Source organism: Antennarius striatus, chromosome 8 (assembly GCF_040054535.1).
Source record: "Antennarius striatus isolate MH-2024 chromosome 8, ASM4005453v1, whole genome shotgun sequence".
In the NCBI taxonomy this organism is placed as follows: domain Eukaryota; kingdom Metazoa; phylum Chordata; class Actinopteri; order Lophiiformes; family Antennariidae; genus Antennarius; species Antennarius striatus.
Window position 1 is genome coordinate 7,457,501 of NC_090783.1, and position 12,257 is coordinate 7,469,757.

Sequence of the window (12,257 nt, forward strand, 5' to 3'; positions counted from 1 at the left end):
GAGAGACATAGTCCCTCCACCATGTCCTACCTTTGTATAGTTTAGATATTTTTTTTTGTAATGGTGAACCCTAGGTAATTACAGTAATCTCTCGCTGATTTGCGTTTCAAGATGCACGACTTCACTACATCGCAGATTTTTAGTAAGTAGTCACTAGCGTGATACCATACGCGGATGCTATTGGCTGATAGCATCCATGTGTGCGCTGTGTTCCGAGACTCACGGACCACAGCACACTTCCATGTATTAAAAGAACACTTTTTTTCTACAAAAGTGCTTTAAACAGTCTATAACAGTCTGGGAAAAGGTAATACAGATATAAGGTGTTTTAATGTCAGTAGGGGGAGGGTTAAATGTTTAAATTACCATAAATAATAAAATAAATAGTTTGTCGCTATATCACAGAATTTCGTTTTTCACAGGTGGTCCTGGAACACATTAACCACGGGTAAAGAGGGATTACTGTAATTGAATATTAGGATTTGCGTTTTTTAAGTATTTATTTCATATCCTGATAGATCTCCATACGATTCCAAAATTCTCATCATTGTGCGTATTGATCTGTCTGGGTTGGGCTAGGTATCCTATTACATTGTAAGCAAATAATATTATCATGTGTTTCACACCATTTACTACCACTACTCCCCCAAGATCTTAACTTTGGCGTATTGCTTGCGCCAGCGGCTCTATAAAGACATCATACAGAGTGAGTGATGAACAGCATCCTTATCTAGTTGACCTCTGTAGTTAGTTAACATTACCATTATTTCTACTGGATATACAAATTTATAGATAGCAGTTACAGGATTAAAAAACACTTTAAAGATAAATGGGAAAGCAAAATCTAAAAGGAAACTTGGATAAGGTGGGGTAACATGGTTAAATTGTAACGGTATGCTGACCATCAGGTGATGGAAACCGGAGGGAAAGCCCAGGGAGGGACATCTGGTGGACAAATGAAGATAATGCATTTGAGGATATGGGACTGTGGATGGAGGGAATGGCAGGGAAAAGATTGTGATCATTTTTGCTGCAGGAATTCTGGGGAAGAAGTATGCTGCAGCTGAACATTTGTCTGAGGGTACTGAGACAGGTGCAGGTTGTCTGATTGCTTCAATTTGTATGACCATGCCACTAGCAGCAGTTAAGGATCACTGGTATATTTTAGGAGATGCCATCTCATTTCTTTTAGCAATCTGAGATAAGTGGTGGGTGCTACTCGGGGACCAAAGCAGACATCATTTGAACCACATGTGGAGAAGACAGAGCAAAAACCAAATTGATACAGTTCTCCTAAAGGTCTGAGGAAAGTGATGACATCAAAAGCTTGAAACAAATACGGTCATGATAATATTTCGATCCAGAAGACTACTTCTTGAAAATGAACTTACAATTTTATTTCTGCGTTTTGTCAAATGACCAGATATGTGCATTCATACCTAAAAATCGACTCCAGCAATGCACGTATTGTTTTACTGAGCATTAGAATATCATAGAGGTGTAGTGTAATGTAATTAGAAGTTTTCTGCAAAATGACAAGATTAATTATACGTAATTTATCCATTTACACTCTGTCTCATGTTTTTTTTGTCTTACCTATTTCCTCACTGTAAAATGTGAAGGAGGAAGACTGATGATCATGGTGATGAATAATTTCCCAACAATGCTGTCCACTGAGACAACAGCCACACCTGTAACTGTATAAGTAACTTATTATTCTGCTTATCTTGTGAAGATTATTATATTCCTTTATTTGTGTGTGAGACTGCTGGAATAATGCATTTGCAACTATTCTAGAAAAACAATTCATCTAATTATGTGTATGTCTTGTTTTGCTGTAAACATGCTGAAGATAGTATTCAAACTTGGATGCCTCCTGAGCCTCGTTCTGACTTCACCTTTAAGTGCAAAAAAGAAAAAAGATATTAAAAAAATATCTTTTCATTGAAAAAATTTGCTTCCATCTTGCTCATTCTGGGAGCAACTTGAAGTCTGGCTCTAAGTCTGGCTCTGAATTTGACTCCACTGAGATGAGCACTTTCTTTATCTTAATTTGACAAATACTTCAAGATTACTCATAAACTCCACTTCTGCTGGTTTGACAATTAAATACTGTTCTGTTGAAAGAGTACTACCACTGAGCCCAAAACAACAGAGCAAGAGTCAACAATAACAACAGCTCAAGAATTAATGGTCCAGCGCAGACTGAGTTGCTCGAGCTCCTTCTTTTCTTCTTACAGCCACAAACTACTCCAGCACCAGCTACAATTACTACTGGTGCTACAACTGCATTTCCAAAATAAAAATCTAAAATAAAACCAAGCAGTAGATGTATGATAATCAATCATGAATGACCTATTTTTTAAAATTTTTTCCAGTGCTGCTTTACCATGAAAACTGTGTCTAGGTCATAAAACGTTCTGTTATTATAGTCAGTCAGTGAGTCATCTTCAGATTACCGTCGCTACATCCACCACAGCGAGTCACGGGGAGCCGGAGCCTATCTCGGCGGCATAGGGCGTGAGGCGGGGGACACTCCGGGCACGATCCCAGTGCACCACGGAGCCACACACAAAGACATACAACCATGCACATACACACTCATTCCTACGGGCAATTTGGACCGGCCAATCAACCTGAAGCACATACTTTTGGAGGTGGGAGGAAGCCGGAGAACCCACGCTCTGTTATTATTATGATTCATTAAATGATTGTGACACATTATTGAAATCAAAATAAATGTATGGCTACAATATGGCAACAATATTTAAAACAGCTTCCGACACTTTTTTGTGTCACTCTTGTCATGTGTTCAGAATGTATTTTATACAAATGTTCCCCTCTGGTTTTAATATATTCATCACATGCCATCCTAAAGGTTAATTTTAACTACACCACTTAGAAAGTTAAGTGGTGGCAACTTCTGTACAATGGTTTTCTTTTTCACGAATACAATAATAACAATTAAAAAAATTAATACAGTTATATGAAATTTGTTTTTCTGGAAATTGACCCACTAAAATAAAAAATAGTTGATGCAAATTGGAAAAACTCTCTGTAAAGACCTCATCTATAGTATATAATCCCATGGAGGCATGCATTGTACATGTGTGCATTATGTGATGCACTGGACATGCTTAAGTTTGACATTTTATGATGGCTGACATTTTAAGAAATGACACCTCTTGGATGAGCGATGAGATGTCTTCAGCCAACCTAAAGCAAGTCCAGTTGTTTCTTTTTTCGCTCTTCTTGATTTGCTTTGAACTGTATAACTGAGAATCCACACAAATACATTCCCAATGATTTTTGACTACAGTTGTAACTACTTACAAGGACTTCTAAATATGTCAGCAGTAAAAAAATATTAATTATATTATGCAGAATGAGAGTTCCAAAGTCTTTGTGGATTCTCTTTACTAGTTATAAATTGGAGGTTGACTAAAAACATTTATAAATAGATTCTAATCATCAATACACACCTCATGAATGAACTACAGCAATGACTCATGATGTTTCATACATGTCTATGCAGCTTGACATCAGAACATTAATCTGAGGTTCTAATACAGTACATAATGTATTCTGGCGATAGAGATCTGCTTACTGGATCACGCTGGTTTTGTTTGCACATCATTCTATCAATCTGTCAACAGCTGGAAACCACGATCCGCCCTTTTCCTGACAGTCTGAGTGTTTAATTGCATCACAGCTGTCAATGTGATTTCTCAATCAATGCATGCTGTGAATAAAGAACTTCAAACATCAACACCATTAATGGGTGATAATAGGTTTAACTGTTGGACATGGTAACACATGGGTTTGCTGGTTTGTGTGTTTTGCAATGACACTGTCTTATTGCAAAACAAGATGTTTTCATATCTGCTCATGGTGTGACTGTGTGTGTGTGTGTGTGTGTGTGTGTGTGTGTGTGTGTGTGTGTGTGTGTGTGTGTGTGTGTGTGTGTGTGACAGTACATTTATGAACAAGAGTGAAAAGTATTAAAAGTACACCATGGTGTTTTTTTAGTATGACGTTTTAAAGTAACAAACAATTTCACATGAAAATGATAATTTTCAAATAAAAAGGGTGCCAGAAAGAAAGAAATAACCTCAGGCTATGTTAAGTCAGCTACGAGCACACCAGGGATCAAGTACAGACTTAATTACTCCAGGAAATAAGTTTCACAAATAAGCAATTGATGACACAAATATGACTCAGGCTCCTTGTCTGGCCCGGTGGGAATTTACCTAGAACCAATGACCACAAAAACATAAAGCACCAATAGACAGTTAATGTTGATACATGTTATCCTTTGTTTGAGACAGTCCATTTCATGTGCCTATACTAAATACAAAAGACGCATGAACAAATTCATGCTTTCTCACGGCTCATTCTCATTCCTCAATATATATTTTGAAATGCAGCATTGCTGTTATAAACTGTGCCTACAGCTGTCTGCTGTGTTGAACTGAAACTCGACTCCCACAACAGTGGATTTCCTCCGGTGATCTAGCTTCACTTTGATTTCACACCAAGGCTTAAAACACCATCATTTACAAACAAACTAAGTTGTAGCTTTCAGTCATGATATTATCTCAAATTGGCCTAAAAGAAAGTTTGCAGCTGCATGTTTTAACCTGTTTATCACGTGAGACAAGTAACTTCGGTGTGGAGAAATGCGTTGTATAAGAGAAATGAATGGAAAAATATATGAGTAGTGGTATGAACAGACAAACAACCTAAAACATGTTAACAGAATATTAAAAAAGAAGCTAAAGAACTAACAGTTATCATCTAACAACAACAACTACTTTGATTGGACTGATTAAAATCTCATAAACCCAGGTTCAGCGTGAAATGTAAAGCTGCAATTTTATTATGCCTTTAGTGAATGACATACTGTATTATCACATTATTAAATGCTGCAGAAGCACACAAAAACTAATCATGTCTTTTTACTACCTTTGATTAAAATCAGTTTTCATTTAATGCTATAGAAAATTTAATATAAATATCTCTATTATGAAAGCAGTCACGTGTCATGATGTAAAGACTATAAAATGACCAGTTTTATCATTAAATGTCAAACATTTTGTGACTAGTGTATTACTGAACACAAAGCATGTCAGGGCACTAAACACTATAAACCATGGTTTTATGAGCTGCTTGTCAATGTTGTCATTTCCTTACTTTGTTGCTGTCCCTCAGGGCAAACTTGTCTGCTTTGCACTGTACACGTTATCTGGGCTCTCGTCTCTTGACAGAGTCTGATGTTCTATATTTTGTTTTATTGTTGAGGAATCAAAAAGCAAAAACGTCAAAACTTGTCCATAACAGCAAATGTACCTGGGATGATGTGAAGTTTTCCTTCTCCTTAGTTTTACATTTAAAAGTTTTTACTGATGTGACTCTCCTTTATGCTCCCAAAAGGTCATACAATATAATAAAGGGAATAAAAGAGCAAAGATGATGACTGTATTGTTGAATAAGATTTGAAAAGAATTCAGTTTGTTTTACAGGAAGAGATTTAGATCTGAGATTTAGATCACATATTACTGTTTCATAAGTAAAGAGTGTTTCAGCAACATCTCTCCTCTGACTTTGACTGCAAATATTTAATTTCTTTTTTGAAAACAACTATAATACTGTAATATTTGTTTTTAATCTGTATTTAACCTCTCATTCTCTCTGTGTGTGTGTGTGTGTGTGTGTGTGTGTGTGTGTGTGTGTGTGTGTGTGTGTGTGTGTGTGTGTGTGTGTGTGTGTGTGTGTGTGTGTGTGTGTGTGTGTGTGTGTGAGTGATCACTGGTACAAATTGAGTTTAGTGGTTGTTTCAGCTTGTGTCAGAAAAGACTTTAAGCCCATTTGGATCATCATCAGGATGTGGGCCATTAATAAAACACAGTCTCATCAGGCAACACATCTGTGTACACGCCTGTTTTGGTTTTGTCTTCATAGGCTGCCATGACACCGACCACATCTGACACCAAGTAACACACCTTTAAAGTACAAGAGCAATGCGGGCAGGCTGAGACCACTTAAAAGCTAATGGAGTTTCCTGAAGGGAGCATCTTGAAGGTGGAGAACACAAGGTTACTATTTTATTCATTATTAAATCTTGATCTTGGATGTTGCAGCAGGAAGCTCTGATTATCAACTGATTTCATATAAAACTCCAGCTGCAAGATGAGGATTTTCCTGCTGCTGATTTTCTGCGTGATCAATTCTCCCGTGGTTGTAAGTAAGAATAATAAAACATTCTCTTTTCTTGTTGTTGTCCAATGAACAATAAATGATAATGACCTAATGTGGAAAACAACTGCAATTTTAATAAATGTACCGTGCTTTTACAGACATGTCATAGCAGTAGCAGTTCAGAAAGTACTGAGGTACGAAGATATCGTCATCGCTCTAGCAGTGAGTCTGACAGTGATGAGGTAAGAATTATTTTAACCATTTACAATTATATATTAAATACACCACTACATTAAATTTAAATGTTATTTTAAAAGAGACCTCTGGCTTTATTTTGTTCTTTTTATTCTCTGCAGAGAGGCAATCAAAACCCAATTCCACCCCAGTCTTCGGTTCCTTTCTGGGTTCTCCTGCAAGCTCTGTTGCCTCCCAAACCTGCGACTGTCCCCCCACCACCTCCACCACCAAAGCCAAATCCAACTACAACTACAGTTCCAACTACAACCACAGTCCCAACTACAACTACAACTACAACAACAACCACTGTACCAACTACAACTACAACCCCAACCACAACCACACCAACAACGACCACTGAAGGTCGAGGAGATAGTGGATAAAATATCTTGACATTCCCTCAAAACAGAAAATTCCCACAGCAATATGGAAATGCATTTTTAAAAATATTTATGAATGCTATTATTCTTAAATACTGTGTTCATTTGTATATGAATTATACAAATGCAGTTGTTTGTATTTTTCATGTTTCAGTATTTGTGCAGCAACATTTACATGTTTTTCTGTGTCTCTTTTGATTTTTGATCATGTCACGATCAACATTAATGCACTCTCCTTCACAGCCTGTATGAAACCTAAAGAAGGTGTTGATTTATTGTGAGTTGGAAAAGCTACAATTGAGGCAGGGTGTAATTATGTGTTTTGTCAGAGGTTGATTAAGGACGTTGCTGGAGACACCTGTGGGAGGATGATGATGACATAGTGGTTTAATACCCACCCAGCGGGCACACATCACCACCCCTGGAGCCTTTAATACCTGACTCTTTGCTTCATCAGTGAAGTCTGTCACACTGTACTTTAATCATGCCTGAGCCTTAAATAATGTTCCCATCCATCTAACCTCTCTGCTGCCTCAGGTCCTCGCAGCATTTTATTCTCAACCCCATGAATATTTTCATAAATACATCTATTCCTGACATAAAATCAATCGCACTGAATCCATCTCTTATAAGTGTACAAAAGCAGCGAATTTTAGCAGCTACTCCCAATGAATGTAATCTTATTCCTAATGTACAATTGCAGTTAAAGTAGAAAACTGTAGATTAATGTAACAAACATGCAACAATTTGAAAAAATCAATACTTTTGATTAATGCACTGAGTCACAAATTGTATATATTATACTTTTACAATCTTAAATTACAATGAAAAGTGCATGAGCCAATTTTTTTGTTGTTGTTGTTACTTCTTGCAACACATTAACAAAGCAGCTGTACACAATAAACTTTATGTTGTTCCAGGAAGTTATGTTTATATATTATACTGTATATAAACGAGCAAGATTGTTTCATGCTGTGGTGTACAAAAAAAAAGGTAAGTTTAAGATCACAAAAATGCTAAATTTTGGTAACGTAATGAAATGTGGACATTTAGTAAATTACCTCCCAAGTCAAACTTCAAACTTTCTTGAAGAAGAAAGAGGAAGGAATACACTTTGATAATCCCCTAGGGGAAGTTTTCTTTTCACTCTTAACTATACGTATATCCCAAAAATGAGTACATATGTGGGCCCTAAAACAAGACACGCACCCACGCACACACACGCACACACGCACCCACGCACCCACGCACCCACGCACACACACACACACACACACACACACACACAAACACACACACACACACACACACACACACACACACACACACACACACACACACACACACACACACACACACGGGGGGGGTCTGTAAGCATGCAATTGAATACAGTGGGAGGTAGAGTGACATGCAGCTCCTTCATGGTGTGCCCCTAATGAGCAGCTTGTAGGGGGGCAGTGTCTTGCTAAAGGGTACCTCAGCAGTGCTCTCGAGGTGAACTGACACCTCTCACTGCCAGCTCACACTCCAAAATTATTTTTGTCCACACTTAGCCTTGAACTGGTGACTTCCAGTCACCAGTCCAAGACATAACTTCTCACAGAAAACTATTTCACAACCAAAACCATTAGTGATGCTACATAATAAATGATGACTAGGGCTACACCTTCTTGGTTATGGGCTCATCCCACAGCACAGAAACCTCCATAGATATTCTTGGATGGAATTTAGATGGATGAAGGAGAATAAACCATGCTCTTTTTGCACCCAGATTTATTATTCCACCATTGTGCACCCATGCATTTTAAAACACACCTCTCAGTGTCAAGGCCATAGGTTTCACCTGAGTGTCTGGGTTCTAGTTTCATTACAAATCTAGAGATGTGCTGCATCAGCTTAAACTTCTTCCATGATAATACTTGGAAGGATTTAGATTCTTTTTTAATGCCATCAGGAGATTGTGATGGAAGGAAGATCTTTAACTAAATCCTTTAATGCACAATTTCCTCACATTTCCTTTGTAATTCTTTCTTTTCTGTTTTGCCACACAGTATTTGGTTTGACCACAATTACAGCATGATACAATAACAAATCAGCCTAAAGTCAGAGAGGCCAGACTGAGATGGTTTGGACATGTCCAGAGGAGAGATAGGGAATATATTGGTAGAAGGATGCTGAGTTTTGAACTGCCAGGCAGGAGGCCTAGAGGAAGACCAAAGAGGAGGTTTATGGATGTAATGAGGGAAGACATGAAGGTAGTTGGTGTGAGAGAAGAGGATGCAAAGGACAGGGCTAGATGGAGGAAATTGATTCGCTGTGGCGACCCCTGAAGGGAAAAGCCGAAAGGAAAAGAAGAAGAAGACAATAACAAATCAGCCCCTCCCTCAGGTGCTCTTACGCAACAGAAAGTTAGTTTTTTCTGTGTTTGTTTATTCATGTACCTAGACATGACTGAATATCAACTGAAGAAAACAGGCAGTTTAGAGAATTCCCTGGATTTTCTTTGGTTTTGATGTCATAGTCTCATTCAAGGCTGTCTTGTCTGTTTTCATATTGGCTGTTTTGTTGATATGAGCTGAGCATAAGTCAGTGCCTATGTTCAACATAGTTTGACAATAATGATTTTCAAATCTTTTTTTCACATTTTCTGATTTGTGCACAGGCTCGGTCATCCAATCTGTCACAAGAAAGAGCTAATCAAGAGACAGACACGAGACCTGACGCTCTGATGGCCTTTTTCCCTTGAGGTGGAGCAACCATGTTCTGAGGGTCCCACAGAAGCCAGATACTCATGGAACCTCCCAGTTCCTGTCGTCCACACCAGACAACACCTGGTTTCCTCTCCAAAGAAGTCCACTGGTCATCCCTCTGCAGTGCCCATGGATCCCAACCTGCTACCAGGACAACATTGTCACAGCAGCATCTGGTAGGACAAGATGAGCAAAGACATTTTGAGAAAAATATACACGAAGCAAAACAATGTATATTTACTTTTAATGAAACTTGTGGTTTTACAAAAGTAATATAAAAGAATAAATTTCAAGTTTGCTGAAATACTATATTTTTTCAGATTTTTTTTTCTCCTTCTCATAAAGATATTTCCTCTCATCTTATCACCTTATAAGAATAAACTGATGCTAAGAAACTGATCTTTGCATACAATGGGGATAATATTGTTTTGTACTGTATATATAAAAGTATTTTCAAAACACAATCCGCTTTGAAGAATTAATCCAATTGCATGATGTTAAGAGAACCATTACATTACAACTACAATAATTAGAATTAGAGTTCTGTCTAATTTCAGAACAGAAATCATTTTAGATGTCCCTATATAGACTCCCCATGAATCTTCCATCGTCTCCTCCTCAAACTCCAGGGAATCTATTCCAGGACAATCTACTTCTACTGTTACTTCTTAGTATTTAATCATGCATGTATATATAGTGTGTACAGGCCCGTAACAAACACACTTAGGAGGCCTGTAGGCATGCAGTGTGGGGGAGGTAGAGTGGCGGGCAGCTCCTGCGTGGTACGCCCTAATGATCAACTTATAAAGGGGGACCTTGCTCAAGGGTGCCTTGGCAGTGCTCGGGAGGTGAGCAGACACTTACCACTGTCAGCTCATGGTCCGAGGTGGCTGGGCGGGAGCGGCAATCGAACAGCCGATCTTGGGAACACTGGATGACCAACTCTACCGCCCGCTCTACTGCTGAGCCACTGCAGCCCCCAAAAACATGTTCTCCTCGTCGCACCCTGGTCTCCCGCGTGACAGGCGGGGATGCTTACCACTATACTAACGAGGAATTAGTATAGTGGTAATGATTAATGCAGAGTTCATTTTACCTCAAGAAAGTAGTGCATCCCTGGGATGCGCTGCAACAAAAATTTGTGCATCCCAGCATTACATTTATGCATCCCAAAAGTAATACTATAATATAATGTAAAGCGGTACGCAAGGATTGAGTTTAGCCAATAGTACAATATAAAAACTAAACAAACTGTTAATTTTAATGATATTATTAATAATGTCATAACCATTCAAAAAGTAAAAAGAAAAAAGGAATAAATTACATATTTTTTTATCAAAATGTTAAAGCCTGGTAGTTATTCTTTAAAAAAAACAGTTTCAGAAATATTGTATCAGAGTAAATTATTTGAGCAGAGAACTAACCTTTTACAGTAACATGTGCAAGGATGCTTAATATTGGAGATGCCTAATTTTTTTCTATTAACTCTTTCTCTGCGAATTTGGCCAAACTATCCAAAAGTTGGCTTTCTGTGACGTATGAGTCATAATTTATGTTTTGTTGTTTAAGGAGATCTACATCAGGTACACCAATGTCATGCATCAGTTCAATGATAGTTTTAAGCTTGTTGAAGGATATATCTTCAGCAGCCACCCATTTCACAACTTTTAAAAGAACTAAGATTGCTTTATCCTTCTTGGCATTGGGTTTTGCAATGAATCTCATTCAGCCTTCTTGCAGTGAGAGAATATCCATGGCCAACATGTGTGAATTCAGTTCAGCATGGCAAGTAAAGGTGGACCTCATGAAATTTAGATTTTTTTGCAGATTTGTGCATACCATTGTGCTGTGTGCATACCTTGCAATACATGTAGTTTTCACCATAGCTATCAATGTGCCTGACTAATTGCATCCACTGGTGTACAAATGGATTTTGCTGGTTTTTGCTTGTCTTCTTCTGCCTCTTCATTCTTACTGTCCACAGAAATATCTGTCTCTTTGTCTTGATAGATTTTTGATTGATTTTTATCCGAAAAAGCACTGATTGTCATTTGTTTTTTTCTGAGGCATGGTGATAATATAAGATCAATTTGTCGCTCTATCACTGCTGCGTGCAAAATGAGCAGACGTCGTGTTGCCGTTTCTCTCAATGCAAGTCAATTTTAACGGGGCTGAATCCTGCAGGTGAGTCTTGCGTGAGACATAACGGCGATTTCCGGGTTTGAAATTTAAGTGTAGAAATGGATAAATTGTGAATATTTTTTGTTGAATGGAATGGATTTTTTTCCCCAATATTATGTTACGGAAAAAAGTAGCATTGATTTTTAAAATTGTAAGCATTTAAAGCTTGAGTCCCTGGGACGCACGCTTTCTGACGATCATGTTTCCCCGTCAAAAATTGTGCGTCAAAGACGCCAGGACGCATGCAAACAAGAACTCTTTTAATGTAATCCTATCGATGATATAAACATTTACCTTTCAGTATCCCCTCCTCTCTTCTCTGTCACAGATTTCTTAAATACATCTTCTGATGAAACCTGAACACATCATGGGTTCATCGGGTGTTTCGGATCTTGCAACATTATACAGCCTCGTCCAGGTGACCCAGCCACGGTTGATCAAGCCGCGGCTTGATCCAGAGCCATCTCGAGACTTTCTCAGCTGCCTTGGACATGTTCTTGATGGCTCTGGT

General features: G+C 38.2%; 1 long non-coding RNA gene across 1 annotated transcript; it reads left to right on the forward strand.

Annotated features, from left to right (window-relative positions):
- The first annotated feature begins 6,028 nt into the window (after window positions 1-6,028).
- LOC137600669 (uncharacterized) lies at window positions 6,029-7,730 on the forward strand. The gene is made up of 3 exons (XR_011036966.1): window positions 6,029-6,240; window positions 6,357-6,440; window positions 6,555-7,730. It is a non-coding gene; the product is annotated as an uncharacterized lncRNA (long non-coding RNA).
- Window positions 7,731-12,257: the final 4,527 nt, after the last annotated feature.